This window comes from Triticum dicoccoides, chromosome 1A (assembly GCF_002162155.2).
Source record: "Triticum dicoccoides isolate Atlit2015 ecotype Zavitan chromosome 1A, WEW_v2.0, whole genome shotgun sequence".
Lineage (NCBI taxonomy): Eukaryota > Viridiplantae > Streptophyta > Magnoliopsida > Poales > Poaceae > Triticum > Triticum dicoccoides.
The window spans coordinates 160926836-160944404 of NC_041380.1; positions in this window are offsets into that span (position 1 = coordinate 160926836).

Here is a 17569-nt window from a genome sequence, read left to right on the forward strand (position 1 = left end):
TTGGACACCAGAAAATCCAATAACTTGCCTGCCGGTACACCAAAGACACACTTGGCCAGATTAAGCATCATCTTGTACGTCCTCAGGTTATCAAAGGTTTCTTTCAAGTCGTCAACCAGAGTCTCCTTCTCTCTTGACTTAACCACGATATCATCCACGTAAGCATGTACATTACGACCAATCTGCTTGTGAAGACAATTTTGTACACACTGTTGATAAGTTGCCTGGGCACTCTTGAGCCCGAAGGGCATAGATACAATGCAGAAGGCTCCAAAGGGAGTTATGAATGCCGTCTTCTCTTGGTCTTTAACTACCATTTTGATCTGATGATAGCCAGAATATGCATCCAAAAAACTCAAACGCTCACAACCCGTCGTAGCATCAATAATTTGATCAATACGGGGGAGGGCAAAAGGATCTGCTGGACAAGCCTTATTAAGATCCGTGTAATCCACACACATGCACCAGGTGCCGTTTTTCTTAAGGACCAGCACCAGATTGGCAAGCCACTCAGGGTGGAAAACTTCAATAATAAAGCCAGCTGCTAAGAGCCTGGCTACCTCTTCTCCAATCGCCTTGCGTCTTTCTTTGTTAAACCGGCGGAGAAACTGTTTCACCGGTTTGTATTTAGGATCCACATTAAGGGTGTGCTCAGCGAGTTGCCTCGGTACAGCTGGCATGTCAGAGGGCTTCCATGCAAAAATGTCCCAATTCTCATGGATGAACTCGATGAGCGTGCTTTCCTATTTCGGATCCAAGTTGGCACTGATACTGAACTGCTTGGACGTTCGCCAGGCACGAAGTCAACAAGCTTAGTTTCAGCTGCCGATTTGAACTTCAGGGCCGGATCATGCTCCGTAGTTGGCTTCTTTAATGGAGTCATGTCTGCCGGATCAACATTGTCCTTATAATACCTCAGCTCCTCGGTGGCACAAACCGACTCTGTGTAGGCCGCATCTCCTTCCTCGCACTCCAAAGCGATTTTACGGCTTCCGTGAACCGTTATTGTCCCCTTGTGACCCGGCATCTTGAGCTGCAAATACACATAACAGGGCCATGCCATAAACTTGGTGTAGGCTGGTCGCCCAAACAGGGCATGATATGGACTTTGGATTTTCACCACTTCAAACGTCAATGTTTCCGGCCTGGAATCATGATCATCTCCAAAGGCCACTTCCAGAGCTATCTTACCAACAGGATATGCTGACTTGCCAGGTACCACACCGTGGAACACCGTATTGGATGGTTTGAGATTTTTATCTGTTAGTCCCATACGACGGAAGGTCTCATAGTATAAGATATTAATGCTGCTCCCTCCATCCATGAGCACCTTGGTGAACTTGTAACCTCCCACCTGAGGCGCCACCACCAGAGCCAACTGACCCGGATTATCAACCCGGGGAGGATGATCCTCTCTGCTCCATATGATTGGCTGTTCAGACCAGCGTAGATAACGGGGCACGGCCGGTTCAACAGAGTTGACTGCCCGCCTTTGAACCTTCCGGTCTCGCTTGTCCAAGCTAGTGGTGAAAACATGGTACTGCTCACTATTCAACTGCTTTGGGTTGCTCTGGTAACCCGACTGTTGCTGCTGCTGGTTGTAACCACCCTGGTTGTTCTGATTATTTTGATTGTTATGTCCGCCCAGATTACCATTAAATCCTGAACCGGAATTTCCTCCACCGTATCCCGGCCCAGATCCTGAGCCACCGCTGGAGCCGTGATCATACCGGAAAGTATTAGAATTCTTGAACTCTTGCATAATGAAGCAATCCTTCCGAAGGTGGATTGCTGGCACCTCCTTCGTCCCATGCTTTGGACAGGGTTGGTTTAATAGATAATTTAAGCGGTCCGGGTTAGGGTTAGGCGCTCCACTGTGATTCGGCGGTTTACCCTTGCGTTGCTGACCCTTGTCCTGCGCGTTGGTATTAGCCATGAAGTCCATGTTGCCATCCGCTTTACGCTTGCCTCCGTTACCGTTACCTGCCGAGTGGTGTTGTTGACCTTTGGAGTTGCTGTTCTTCTTTCCCTTCCCTGTCTTGTCATCATCAGATTCGGGATCCTTGGTACTATCAGAATCAGCATACTTTACCAAGGCAGCCATAAGGGTCCCCATGTCAGTGCAATGGTGCTTCATCCATCCTAATTTTAGCTTTAGGGGCCCAAACCGGCAATTGCCTTCTAGGGTTATAACCGCAGTGTCAGCGTTGATGCAGTCTGATGAATGCAGAACCTGCGAGATCCGGCGCACCCAATGAGTCGTCGATTCTCCTTCCTCTTGGACACAGGCAGCTAAGTCCACTATCGACATAGGCTGCTTACATGTATCCTTGAAATTACTGATAAACCGGGCTCGTAATTGGGCCAATGAACTGATAGAATTGGCCGGTAAGCTTTTCAACCAAGTGCAGGCCGTTCCTTCAAGCATCATGGTGAAGTACTTCGCACATGCCGCATCATCCACATCAAGCATCTCCATGGCCATCTCATAGCTCTCCACCCATGTCTCTGGGGGTTGATCCACCGTGTAATTTGGTACCTTGCGCGGGCCTTTGAAATCCTTGGGCAGGCGCACATTGCGTAAAGCGGGGACAAGGCAAGGTACCCCCAAAGAACTAGAAGTAACACCAGGTTTGACCAAGATAGTTGGACGAACCGGCGTAAGCTGCCGAGCTTGATACTGTGCAGCTAACTCGGCCTCCCTGCGCGCTCGGGCCTGGTCCAGCACTTCCTGAGCGTTATCAACACCACCCACCGGGTTGTTGCCGTGGGGTGCTCCACGTCGTTCATTACTTGATACTACCGGTTCATCCATACGCCTGCTATAGCTCTGGCTTGGACCAGGGGTCGAGTGGATCCGGTCGCGGCTGTACGAGTATGCTTCCTGTTGGACCAAAGCTGTCCTAAGAAGCTCCTTGACCCGTCGCGTCTCTACCGCCTGCAGCGAGTCACCTTCAATTGGAATGGCCTCCAGCCGTGCAGCAGCGGCAACGAGATTGTCCATCGGATTGGACTAGTGACCCGGAGGTGTTGAAACAACCTGAGGTATAACAGTGTTTTGACGAGGCAGATCCATCAGACGGGGCTGAACCGGCGTGCCGGTCCCAGGAGCTTGCGCCCAGTTTCCCTCCAGCGGGTTACTGGTTCCTGCTCCTGGGGTGTTGAAAAGGTCTCTGGCCTCGAAAACCGAAGGCAAACGGGATCAGTACTTTCTCTTCATGACTTCACGCGACGCGTTCTGGTCCAACATGAGCCTGTAGGCTTGTGCGTCTAAAGCGGCCCGCTCTAAGGTCATCCTGGCATTCTCAGCTGCCAGGTCCGCCTTGGCTTGGGTCATCTGTTCCTTCACCTTTGCAATCTCCGCATTGTGGATGTCCTGATCCGCCGGGTTAGCTTCTGCCATAAGCATAGCCAATGCATCAAATAGATCTGATAGAACTTGAGCCGGCGGGCGTACAAAGCTTCCTGCCCCGGCAGCCGTCACCGCTACTAAACCGGAGGTTATTGGCGCAGCGGTCAAAGAATGAAGCGCTACTTGTGTGCCGTCCATGAATATTCCAACTCGGTTGGGTAGATCAGAGGGGTCCGAAATAATGTCGCCGTCGGAACAGCCCCCAATCCGGCCATCTTGTAGCTGATATAGAGATTCGGTTTCTCCGGTTGATGACTCGTCACCGGAATAAACGACGGTCTCGCCGCGAGATTCTGATCCATCCTCGTAGCTTCCTCCATGGATGACTCCCATGAAGGCACGCTTCACGGCCGGTTTAACCCGGGTGAACCGCGCATGCTGAGCCGTTTCGACGAGGTCGGTGCAGATGTCCGGCTCAGGGCCCGGTTCACCGATCTTGCCGATGAAAACGTGTATGCCACCAAAGGGGACCCGGTACCCGTACTCAACTGAGTCGCACTCGGGGCCCCAGCGACGACTCTTAGTCATCCGGCCCACAATGTAACCCTCGAGTCCTTCAAAGTGGCCCTCCAAGAACTTGAAACCATCGTGCGATAGCCCCATGGTGGGCGCCAACTGTCATGGTTTTGTCACGGCAGATGTCCTCATGAAAGGACTTAGTCGTGGAGCCATCGCAACGGGTTAGCTTGAAGGGGTTAAAGCAGACACAGGGATGCAAGAGAGTTTATACTAGTTCGGCCCCTTCGATGAAGGTAAAAGCCTACGTCTAGTTGTGATGGAATTGATGGGGTTTCGATGACTAGTGAGCAAACAAGCTTCGCCTAAGTCTCGAGTTGTGGTCTGTTGTTCCTGAACCGCCGCCGGGTCGTCGCCTTATATACACGGGTGACGCCCGTCGGTTCACAGAGTCCCAATATCGGCTCATAGATGTGTCCGGTTTGGTCTCTACTTATTCCTGACTTACAATACAAGTTACATACCAACGCTGGTTTACAGCTACAGGCCTTGAACCGACTATGGGCCTTGAGCCCTCATCTGCCTTCTTGGGCTTGAACATAATTAACTACTGACGAAGTTAACCCGGCCCAAATAGGCCGGTTTACGCCCAGTAGTGATATCCCCAACAGTGGGGGTAGTTGGGAAGGTCGAGACGTGGGGAATGGGCCGGTCGAAGGGGTTTGATGGACTGGCCAGGTTTTCTCCTTTTTCGTTTTCGGGATCTCGGCAAGACCTAATCGGGCCTATATAGGGCTGCCGTGATCCAAATAACTATTCTGATCCCAGGATCAGAATAGTTCTTATATATATATATGTTGTTGTTCTGTATGAAATCCCATCGCACAACACATACATCTTGTTGTTCTGTATGTTGTCGGTCTTCACACACATTTCTGATTACAGACCGGTTCGCCGCGTATCACACACATCTTGTTAAGTTGAACCGTTTATGTTCTCATGTCTCAACGCAAACAGTTCATCCGAGTGAACCGCATGCCATATATCGCACACACCTTCATCTGGCTGACCGTTTCTTTTGTGTTGCCTAATCACAAATAGTTCATTCGAGTGAACCATATGTTGTATATCGCACACATCTCCATCTGGCTGCCCGTTTCTTTTGTTCCTCCTCATCGCAAACACTTAATTAAATTGAACCGTATGCCCTACATCGCACACACAACAAAAATCTGAACCATGTTTGATGGCTCCACCATTGCAAACGTTTTGCACCTTTTTGACGGTTTTTTACACCACCGTTTGCGATTATGGCATCGCACACAGTTTCGTCGAAGGGTCTCTGATCGTAGTGTCGCGTTAGCAGCATCCTGTAGTAGTGATACAGTTCACTAGGATGAACTGTGTGTGATTAGGCAACTCAATGGAAATGGTTCAACTGAACAAGAAGTGTGTGATACGTGGCAAACAGGTCCGTAATCAGAAATGTGTGCGAAGACCAGTAATAACACAGATGATTGCTGCTAATAAGCCGTGAGATTTTCTCTGTCTACAGAAGAATAAGCCGTGTGATTTGCTCTGTCCATAGACGATCATTTGCTCTGTCTACAGAAGAATAACATGTATATATATATAACTGAAAGAACATCCAATTACATAAGTGACTATACAGATCATTTGCACACACCCCAATAAACAATTGCATGCATTCTAAAGTAGGAGAAACGATCGTCTAGTCATCTACTTCTTGTGACGCTCCCACCACTGCTCTATGGCTCGATCCCTCATCTCGGGCAGGAAGAAGACACTTCCTCAAGTCAACGATCTGCATGTACATCTCGTAGCTTGTGTATGCATCCATGGTCGCGTCCTTGACATGTTGTGCATCCAGTCTCTCATGCCACACACTGTGCAAGGCGTTCTTGTCCTTATTGCTCTCATTCTTCATCTTCATGTAGTAGGGGTCGATGATGGCCGAGGCGAGGTCAACCAGGGAGTTCAGTTTTGTTTTTGTCGCTGCCCCAGACCTTATAGTGGCGCTGGATGTTGACAAGATTCGGGCATCTTGAGCGCATTTAGATCGTTGTTGATGTCCACCGTAGCGAAACTGTAGTCGGAGTTGTTGATAAACCTAGAGAAATGCTCGCAAGGCCTTGTGGCCAGGTGGTAGTGGTAGACGAGGACATCATGTCGCACACACAACTGGGCTAGGGCAACCTTCTGATCGTGCCCGGCATGACCCATGGTGTACTCGAGGTCGAAGCCGACCACTTGGTACTTGTCCTCGGCAAGGAACTGCTACATAGTTTGGATGGAGCTCTCCACCAAGACCGGATTGTTCGTGTACACCACTGAGAGATTTTTTCCCCTCGCGTGGGTGTCCATGACATGTTGCGTGGTGAACTGCCCGCCGTTGTTGTCGTCGGCCGCTGGGAGCGCCATTGGAACCGCTGGATGTCCTCTCTGTAAGTGTCCTCGTGGGTGTGCTTATTGTGTCATGTGAGATGAGAGATGAAGGTAAATGGCCGCAGGAATAAAAGGGGGCCGGGCGGCGTGGATTCTCGGTGCGTCTGCATGACAGTTTTTGCAGCGGGTAACTGCATCGTCGCACCGCACCCGGCGCAACCGCATGCACACGAACATGCGTGATTGTGCGCCGGCCCCAAACACTGGTAGCACACGTGGAGGGATGAGGGCAGAGCACCCGGAGGGACACGATAGCAGAGCGCGCGCGGCGGGACGCGAGCAGAGTGCGCCGCGGCCGCCTGAACCGCAAGCAACCACATGCATATAGCAGTTGAACACGTAGGAAATGGTTGCCTACAAGTCGGCCGACAGTTGCGTAGTTGTGTGGAGAGCGGCCGTGTACTACTACCTCCGTCTACTTTATAGCCCCCTTTATATTTTGTGCCATACTTTGCCCTCAAATTTAACCAACAAAATGTTAATGCATGTTATAAAAAATATATAATTGGAAACTATGTTCAAATACGAATCCAACTACATAATCTCTGGCGACATGTGTTTGCATTTCATTAGTTAAATCATACTTACAAACCAGGACGGGGGTATAGTAGGTAATTAAATTGCAAACATTTTTTTATTAACCGTATGTGTACGTGGCCTTTCGTCCTCCTCTCGCACGTCTTGCCACCCCGTTGCCGCAGATGGCATACAACACAAGCTTGGGTAGCGCGTGTGGGCGTTCTGTTCGCCAAACGGTGGCGCCAATGAATCATCGGTGAGCCCGTCCCCGCGCAAGCTTCCCGCTCGACTCGGTGAAATCCCCCAAAATCCGAATGCTTACTGGCCTGCTATATAAACCCTCACGACCGGCGAGTCTTGCGTCGCATTTTCCCCTCCCTCCCTATAGCTTATCTCGTCTGCTTCCCCCACCATCGCCAATGGCACCGGTCCATCATCGTTGCTTGGCCACTCCGCCGTCATCAGAGGACAGCTCCAGCAGGGAGGCTACACCGCGGCGGCGGTGTAGTCCTCGACGTAGTGTAGTGCGCGTGGCATCCCTGTTGGGTGTGCACGGAACACCCACCACACACTCCACCGCCGCTCCCCGTTGGCAGCTGTTGCTGGCCGCCGTTGCTGCCACACCACCGTCGAAAGCCAGGGCCATCTCCTGCCCCGCCGCCGTGGCCCGAAGGCGGGAGGTGGTCGTCGTGGCTGTCACCCCACTGCCGGCCACCATGGCCGCCACCCGCTCCGCCATCGCGGCCTAAAGGCGGGAGGTGGTGGTCATGGCTACCACCCCATCATCGGCCGCCATCACCGCCAGGCCACCGTCGACCGCCGGGGTCATCACCCGCTGCTCCACTCCTGCCCGAAGGTGGGAGGCGAAGGTGGATGCCCGCACGTGCATCTGTGACCTTGCGTGCTACACCGAGTTCCTGCGGGAGGAGGAGGAGCGCCTCGTCGAGCACGCGAAGAGCCTTACCGTCGCCGTGGCCGCAGCACACACCACCTCAGATGTGAGGAATCAGGAAATCTACGAGGAGAACCACCGCTTCGAGAGGGGTCATCTAGAGCAGCAGAGGGTGTTTGAGGTGAGCGTCGCTGAAGCAGCAGCAGCGGCAGGCACTGTATTGCAGTTGTCTAGCTCGTCGGTAGGCTCCTCCTTCTCTGCCTCTTACTGAGCATGCTCGGCAGAGGAGAGGCAGCCGGAAGTAGTACAAAGCCCCTTTGTAGTAGTAGTATTTAGGGGCTATTTTGCAGTTCATCTGACTATAGATGTGGTGGAACTGTACAACGTACTTAATATTAGCTAGTATATATAGTTGAACTAGCTATTTCAGTACGTGGTTGGCAACAATTGGGGAAAAGTTTGGTCTGTTCAGCTGTCGAGTTGAACTGTTTGTATAAATTAAGAACGACTGCTTAATCTATGAATGAAATCTATGCTTAATTACTGAATTTTAGTTGCAAAAATTAGACACTGCTAGTGATTTTTAGCTTCATATTTTGACAAATCGGAGTGTTACAAGGTTGATAAATGGCAATGTTACTAGATCAATAAAAGTCAATCTTTCCAGTTTGATAAATGGCAACATGCCCAATATGACAAATGCAAATCTTGCCAAATTGTTTGTAAGTGGTTGCACACGGGTCATCCAAAAGAACCGTTTGCTTTGAAGAGCTGCACAAATCCTGCTCTCACTTTGCGTACGGGTGTTCTATCTAAAATGTTTGCGATCAAGTGCTGCACAAATTCTGCTCGGCACATTTTCCCTTGGCTTCCTGGGGAAGCTGTCGGTTTGCATACGAGTGTTCTAGCTAAAACGTTTGCAATGAGTGTTTTATATTTAAAAACCATTTGTCGGTGTCAAAACCGGCGGATCTCGGGTAGGGGGTCCCGAACTGTGCGTCTAGGCTGGATGGTAACAGGAGGCAAGGGACACGAAGTTTTACCCAGGTTCGGGCCCTCTTGATGGAGGTAAAACCCTACGTCCTGCTTGATTAATATTGAAGATATGGGTGTTACAAGAGTAGATCTACCATGAGATCAGAGAGGCTAAACCCTAGAAGCTAGCCTACGGTATGATTGTATGTTGTGATTGTTGTCCTACAGACTAAAACCCTCCGGTTTATATAGACACCGGAGAGGGTTAGGGTTACACAAGTTCAGCTACAAAGGAGGAGATATCCATATACGTATTGCCTAGCTTGCCTTCCACGCCAAGTAGAGCCCCATCCGGACACGAGATGAAGTCTTCAATCTTGTATCTTCATAGTCTAACAGTCCGGGCAATGGAGATAGTCCAGCTGTCCGGAGACCCCCTAATCCAGGACTCCCTCAGTAGCCCCCGAACCAGGGTTCAATGACGAGCGTCCGGCACACAGTATTATCCTCGGCATTGCAGGCGGGTTCCTCTTCAAATTCTATGTACCTGTCGAAATAATGTCTGGTTCCTTGTGATGGTTTGTACTTCTTGGCTTCTACGCCCAATAATGGCTACTTTCCACGTGTCGAGCGAATGTGAAGAGCTAGGGTGTTTTCACATTTACCCCCCTAGCTTTGTAAATGAGCCGTCTATTTAAAAAGACAAGGATTCAGATCCAAATCACATCATCCTCCCTTGCTGAGTCTTCATTAGAGCGTACCCGACAGAGATCCATTCCACCATGGCTGGTCGACGCAGCTCCTCCTCTCGCACCTCTAGTTCCAAGCCTGGAGATTGGGAGAGATGTTCCATCCCGCACAACAAATTGGTGATGCTTCAGTCCAAGGGATTTCTTCCCCCAGCATACCTGGTCCCGGTTCGAGCCGGGCTTGCCACTTATAATGGCGGAGAGCAAGCGGAGAGTCGTGCCAATCCCTCCAAGGGAGAGCAGGTATGACTTGTCCCTTATCTGGTAAGAGGGCTCAGATTCCCAATCCATCCGTTTCTCCGAGGGCTTCTGGAGTTCTATGACCTCCAGCTGCACAACCTCACGCCCGCCTCTCTGCTGCATATCGCGGGATTCGTAGCTGTTTGCGAGTTATTTTTGGGCTGTGAGGCTCATTTCGCTCTATGGAAGAAGTTGTTCTGGCTGGTGCCCCGTTCTAAGAAGGGATCAATATATCAAGTGGGCGGAGCCGAAGTGTGGCGTATCGCCGGGACCGGATACCTATCCGGGACCCCAAAGAAGACGTCCGAAGACTAGCCTTCAAAATGGTTTTATATAGAAGATGTTCCCCTTCCGGACCCTATTCGGATCGGCCTTCTAGAGTTTGACAACGCCCCTTTGAAGAAGCGTCAGAGCTGGCGTCCACGGAGCCCCCTGGAGGAAGACGACCGGGACATTCTTTATCTGATGAGCCAGATAAGCTCTTTAGCTCGATCTGGACTGACCATGATCGAGGTCATGGCTATATGCATTATGCGGGGGTGCAGCCGCTCCTGTATAGAGGCCACCCCATGTGGGATTTCAACGGGGAGGATGACGCCACCCGCCACGGCCGCAAAGGGCCGGGATCGGCTACTGATCTAATAAATATCTTGTCCACTTTGTACAAGGGAGAAGAGGAGGAATTCCTCCGTGTCAACCCGCAGGGCAGATTCTCCATGTACAATCCTCCGAGATGGGTAAGCGGAGATTTTTCTCGCCCATCCATTTTGTATTCCCGTAGTTTAAGTATTCATTCTAGCGATTTCATCGCAGGAGCTGCGCCAGGCAGTAAAGGAGATAAACAACCCTCCACCACAGCCTGAGGACCCTGGACGGTCCCTTGACCCGGCCTCCCAGGAGGATCCGGACATATCCATGGAGCTGATCGACGGGGTATTTTACCAAGGGAGTAATGACAATACCTTGGTGGCCATTACGGCCGATTACCCTGGGCTAGTTCCAGCCTCACAGGTGACTGAGACCGAAATCCCAACGCTTAAAAAGGGATCCGTCCTTGTGCTCTTTTTATTGCCGTATAACAGCCGTGTTTTGCAGGGGAGGTCCTCGGGGCAGAAGGCAGAGCCCGTGGCAACTAGCCAACAAGGGGCCCCTAGGCCAGGCAGGCTGAAAAGATCCGCAGTCCGGATTGAGGCACCAGCGCAGCGGTATGACGCGCCGTCTTTATTACAAGACATTATTTACAGAGGCATACTAATGCACATGCCTTCTTTTCAGGAAAAAGAGCGCTCGCCAGACTATACCCGAAGAGGCTACCAATCGCGCCTCCACAAGCCAGGCTCCAAGGCCAGACTCAGAGGTGGGAACGAGTACAAGGCGTGCGCCGGGTGTTCCTCCGACATAGTATACGGATAGACCGTCCGCCACCCATTCCGAGGTGGAAAGTGCCATGAACCACAGGCGTCGCCAAATTGTTCTTCATGACGCGTGTTTCTCCCTAGAGGCATTGGATGCCTTCAACTCGGGAGACGCGCACCTCCGTGCCGCTCAAGATGGTCTAGCCAGAGCCACGGAGCAGTATGTAAAAGACATACGGATGAGAAAATTTGATGATTATATATATCAATAGCCCCTGAGACTTGAAACAGTTAGGATAACTGATTTAAGGATCATTTGTTATGTAGGTTCTTACAGAAAATAATACGCAACTGTCCCAGGAGCTAGAAGAGTGCAAAGCCCAACTTCAGGCCGCACTGTCCGCCGCAGGGGAGCCCAAAGAGACCCCCGCTGGTAACATATCCGTCAAATGATAAGTATCATATTAGAGTGCGGCTTTATATGCAAATCTGACGAAAAAATTGCAGATGACGCTGGAGTGAATCTGGATAAGCAACAGCTCAAACGCCAGCTGAAGGCTGGTGAGAGCGTGCTTACAAGAGTGAGGCAGGAGAAGAATGATCTCCAAGATGCCAACACCAAGCTGGGCGTGGAACTGAAAGATGTTCGTGCCCACTGTCGGACTCTGTTAAGGAGAATCGACGGCTTCGGCGTGGCATATTTAGTAAGTGCTTGAACGAACTTAAAAAGAGTTCGGCGGGGAAGCTGGCTGACAGAGTTATGTCTGTAGTTATGTTAACAGGTCGTCCTGCTGAGGAGATGCCTAGTTCGACGGGTGATCTTCTTCCCGAGCTCGCACAGTTGCACGAACGAGTTCGGCAGGTGATGCGAGGCGTTGCCCAGGCCTTGTGGCCGTCCGTCTCCCTACCCGAAGGCCTTGGAGAGCTTGCAGAAAAGCTGAAGGGATCACGGCGGCGCTTACGATTATGGAAGATGTCGGCCTGCCGTCAGGCGCCAGGAAAGCTTGGGCGATGGCGAAGACACGGTGCACGAAGGCTGACCCGAACCACATGGCCGAACTCGGACCTGTGGGGCCTGATGGCAAGGAGATCCCTGTATATTTAGTGTACGGCCAAGTAGAATTGGCCGCAAAGTATTCCCAACAGGACTGTAGACTAGACAGCCTATTGGATGGCATTGAAGAGGAATTCAACCAGTCAAATTGACTATGTAATTGTAAAGTGACATATATGATGCCTTCTAGCCGGATTGTAGATCGTTTGTCATGGCGGACCTTTTCGCTTCAACCTCGGGACCCGACAGTCCGGAGTGTGTCCAAATACCCTCTCGGTTATATGAGAACCGGGGCATGCGTGGAGACTAGGCGTAGGGGTCATTAGTGCTTTATCAGACAAGTGCCCAGCTAGTTATGTTATATTACATGGGTAGTAAGAAACATCTCCCAGAGAGAATAGTTCCGTTAAGGGTTCCTTTCCCTGGGTAGGCATGCCCTAAAGTGCATGTCCGGACTGCGACAAGAAGCACAGTAAAAATGTCTGGGGCAAATATGGTTAATAAATAAAAGTCATATTTTGTTCACTGACCGAATATTCTCTTAAGAACGCTAGCTTTCGGCTTCACCCAGTCTGAGGTACACGTCCGGCTGACCCGGCGGTAACAATGGCAGAGGTGCTCCCCTTATGCCCTAGCCGAATTAACGGGAACGTAGGGCATAAATACAAGAGCCAGGCAACCCAGCTTGGCGAAAACATAAGTCATATTGATGCATATAATGGTGAGAAGAGGTACATGCGGAAGTATAACGCGTGTGTTGGGCGTGATGCCCAGGTAAATAATTTAAGCTTCTGTGAAAGAAGCCCCCAGGTGTAGATAGTGCGGCTAGCACCTCTGTAGTGTACAAGTGAGGCACAAGGTGATCCTTGAAGGCCTAGAAGAATAAAAGAAAGAAAGGGAAACAAGACAGACGACGCATATGCAGAAAATGGACAAAGGGAAGGGACTAACGCAAAGTCCAGTGCTAGGCGTAGAATCTTCGGAGCCTGGCCGCGTTCCATGGGTTCGGCTCGAGTCGACTAGTCGATGCATCCCGCAATCGGTACGCTCCGCCGGTCAGAACTTGGTCGATGACGAAGGAACCTTCCCATTTGGGCTCTAGCTTGTTCTTTTTCTTATCCGGCAGCCGGAGAACTAGTTCGCCAACGTTATAAGTTTTGGCTCGTACTTCTCTGCTTTGGTATCTTCGGGCCTGTTGCTGGTAAAATGCGGAACGGGCTTTGGCTACGTCGCGCTCTTCCTCCAAGGTGTCCAGACTGTCCTGCCGATCGAGCTCGTCTTCTCTTTCTTCATACATGCGCACTCGAGGTGAGTCATGAATTATGTCACAGGGCAGGACTGCCTCTGCGCCATACACCATAAAAAATGGTGTGTATCCAGTACTATGATTTGGCGTGGTCCGCAGCTCCCAGAGTACGGAGTCGAGCTCCTCTACCCAGTGTGTGTCGGACTCTGTTAAGGAGCGCACTAGTCTGGGTTTAATGCCGCTCATTATAAGACCATTTGCTCGTTCGACTTGACCGTTGGTTTGTGGATGATAGACTGAAGCATAATTGAGCTTGATGCCCATTTTGCTGCACCAGAGTTTTACCTCGTCGGCCGTCAAGTTCGTGTCGTTATCAGTGATGATGCTGTCGGGGATGCCATAGCGATGTACAACCCCGGATATGAAATCTATCACCGGTCCAGATTTGGCTAGTTTAACCGGTTTGGCCTCTATCCATTTGGTGAATTTATCCACCATAACCAATAAGTATTTTTTTTCTTGTGGGTTCCACCTTTAAGGGGTCCAACCATGTCAAGCCCCCAGGCCGCAAAGGGCCATGTAATGGGGATTGTTCGGAGGGCGGTGGGTGGCATATGGCTTTGATTTGCAAAGAGCTGGCAACCGGCGCAACGCCGGACTAAGTCTTGTGCGTCTGCCCGGGCCGTTGGCCAATAGAATCCTGTACGGAAGGCCTTACTCACAAGAGCCTGGGCTGCGGCGTGATGACCGCCGAGTCCGGCATGAATTTCTGCCAAAAGGTTCCGTCCTTCCTCTTCGGAGATGCACCGTTGAAGGACTCTGGTAGCGCTTTTTTTGTACAATTCTCCCTCGTGGACCCTGTAGGCCTTTGATCGCCGCACTATGCAGCCTGCCTCATTTTGGTCCTCCAGGAGTTCCTGTCTAGTTAAGTAGGCCAGGAATGGTTCTGTCCACGGGACAATAATAGCCATTATTTCGTGGGCTGATTGTGTTATTTCGGTGGCAGAGCCTCCGATTGTGTCAGAGAGTTCGGTATCGGGTATTTTGGCCGGGTCCGGACTGTTGTTACCGGTGTCCCCTTCCCATGCTACAGATGGCTTGAAAAGCCTTTCCAGAAAAATGTTGGGAGGGACCGCGTCGTGTTTTGCACCAATGCGGGCGAGGATATCCGCCGCCTGATTGTTTTCCCGAGCCACATGGTGAAATTCGAGCCCTCGAACCAGGCTGACATTTTTAGGACGACATTGCGATAAGCGGTCATTTTTGGATCCTTGGCATCAAAGTCTCCATTTATTTGGGATATTGCAAGGTTTGAATCCCCGCGCACCTCTAGGCGTTGAATGCCCATGGATACTGCCATCTGGAGACCATGTAGAAGGGCCTCGTATTCGGCTGCATTGTTGGAGTCCGTATACATTATCTGCAGTACGTATTGAACTGTGTCCCCTGTTGGGGACGTCAAAACGACGCTGGCCCCCAGACCAGCCAACATTTTGGAGCCGTCGAAGTGCATGATCCAGTTTGAATATGTGTCGTACTCTTTAGGGAGTTCGGCTTCCGTCCATTCAGCGACAAAGTCAGCCAAAACTTGCGATTTAATAGCTCGTCGTGGCTTGTAAGTTATGTCGAACGGGAGGAGCTCAATGGCCCATTTGGCAATCTGACCCGCCGCGTTGCGATTGTTTATAATATCGTTAAGTGGTACTTCCGAGGCTACCGTTATCGAACACTCTTGAAAGTAGTGTCGCAGCTTCCTGGATGCCATAAATACCGCGTACGCTATCTTTTGATAATGCGGGTACCGCGATTTGCATGGAGTAAGGACAGTGGACACGTAGTAAACCGGCTTTTGAATGGGAAATTTGTGTCCGTACACTTCTCGCTCAACGACAAGCACTGCGCTTACCACTTGATGAGTTATCGCAATGTATAATAGCATTGGTTCGCCAATGTTTGGCACGGCCAGGACTGGGTTTGTTGCCAACATGGCTTTTATTTCGTTGAGTCCGGCCGTGGCGGCGTCCATCCACTCGAAGTGTTCGGTACGCGGGAGGAGGCGATGAAGGGGTAATGCCTTTTCTCCCAAACGGGAGATAAAGCGGCTTAGAGCCGCCACACATCCAGTTAGTTTTTGTATTTTTTTGAGGTCTGTTGAGGTAGCCAACTGTGACAACGCTCGGATTTTGGCTGGATTAGCTTCAATGCCTCTACTGGAGACAATGAATCCCTGGAGCTTTCCTGCTGGTACCCTGAAGACGCATTTTTCCGGATTGAGCTTGATGTCATATGTTCGGAGGTTGTCGAATGTGAGCTTCAAGTCGTCTACTAGAGTTTCGACATGCTTGCTTTTAATGACCACTTCATCCATGTATGCCTCCACTATTTTGCCGATCTGGTTTGCCAGGCATGTCTGAATCATGCGCTGATAGTTGCACCGGCGTTTTTTAGCCCGAAGGGCATTGTGTTGAAGCAGAATGGGCCGTATGGTGTGATGAATGCCGTTGCGGCTTGGTCTGGCTCTGCCATTCTGATTTGGTGGTAGCCGGAGTATGCGTCGAGGAAACACAATGAATCATGTCCTGCGGTGGCATCGATGATTTGATCGATGCGGGGGAGGGGGAAGGGATCCTTTGGGCAGGCCTTGTTAAGGTCCTTAAAATCGACGCACAAGCGCCAGGATTTGTCCTTCTTTGGTACCATCACCAAGTTTGCTAGCCAGTCCGGATGTTTTATGTCTCTGATGAATCCGGCCTCCAATAGCTTGGCTAGTTCCTCTCCCATGGCTTGTCTTTTAGGCTCGGAGAAACGTCGAAGAGCCTGCTTGACTGGCTTGAACCATTTTATGATATTTAGGCTGTGTTTAGCCAGCCTGCGTGGGATTCCTAGCATGTCTGAAGGGTGCCAGGCAAAAATATCCCAACTCTCGCGTAGGAACTCTCGCAGTGCGGCATCAACATCGGGGTTTAATTATGCGCCGATGGACGCTGTTTTTGTAGGGTCCATTGGATGGACTTGGAATTTGACTATTTCGTCCGCCGGCTTAAAGGAGGTGGAGTTGGATCTTTTATCGAGTATCACGTCGTCCTTGTTTACTATGGAGCGCAGCACAGTTAGTTCTTCGGCCGCTAGGGCTTCGGATAGTGCCTCAAGGGCCAGTGCAGCTGTCTTATTTTCGGTGCGGAGTGCTATGTCCGGATCACTAACAAGAGTGATGATTCCGTTGGGCCCGGGCATTTTGAGCTTCATGTACCCATAATGGGGTATGGCTTGGAAGATTGTGAACGCCTCCCGCCCTAATAGAGCGTGGTATCCGCTGCTGAACGGGGCCACATGGAATGTAATTTCTTCGGACCTGTAATTATCTGGCGTGCCGAATACCACGTCTAGTGTGATTTTTCCGGCGCAGCATGCTTCTCGACTGGGGATGATTCCTCTAAAGGTTGTGCTGCTTTGCTTAATGCGGCTCCAGTCTATTTCCATCTTTTGAAGAGTTTCCTCGTAGATGAGGTTTAATCCGCTGCCGCTGTCCATGAGTACCATGGTGAGTCAAAAGCCGTCCATGATTGGACTGAGGACCAGTGTGGCTGGTACTCGGGCTGTTCGGAATTTAGGTTGGTCACTGGCATTGAAGGTAATAGTCATGTCGCTCCAAGGATTTGTTTCTGCTATGTGGCATATTTCGGACGTGCTGCGGAGTGTTCGCTTCCGTCTTTTATTTGACGCAAAGGTCTCGAAGACCGTTAAGACCGTACTGTTGTCCTCGGGGTGGTGCTCTTTGGTTTTTGGGAGGAGTAGATCCTCACCAGTTTTGGCCACCTGCCGGAGTATCCAGCATGCTTTAAGGCTGTGTGTTGGTATCGCATCTGTTGTACTATGAATTTTGCAGGGTCCGTTGAGCCATCCCTCCAGTACGGTTCCTTGCCCCATAGAGGGCTTTTGCTTTTTGGTAGTTAACCCAGGTGTATTGTGATAATGCACCCTTTTATTTCGGACTGGGTTTGTATTCAGGGCCAGATTATCCCAAAATTTTATTTCAGTTTTCCAGGCGCTTTCCATCGCACAGTACTTTCACATTATGGACACCAAGTCGGCAAAGCGTGTAATTTCGTGACGACTTATGGCATTGAGGATTCCCTTGTCCGTGCAATTATTGCAGAAGAATGAAATTGCGTCTTCCTCGTGATAGTCCTTTATCCTGTTCTTGA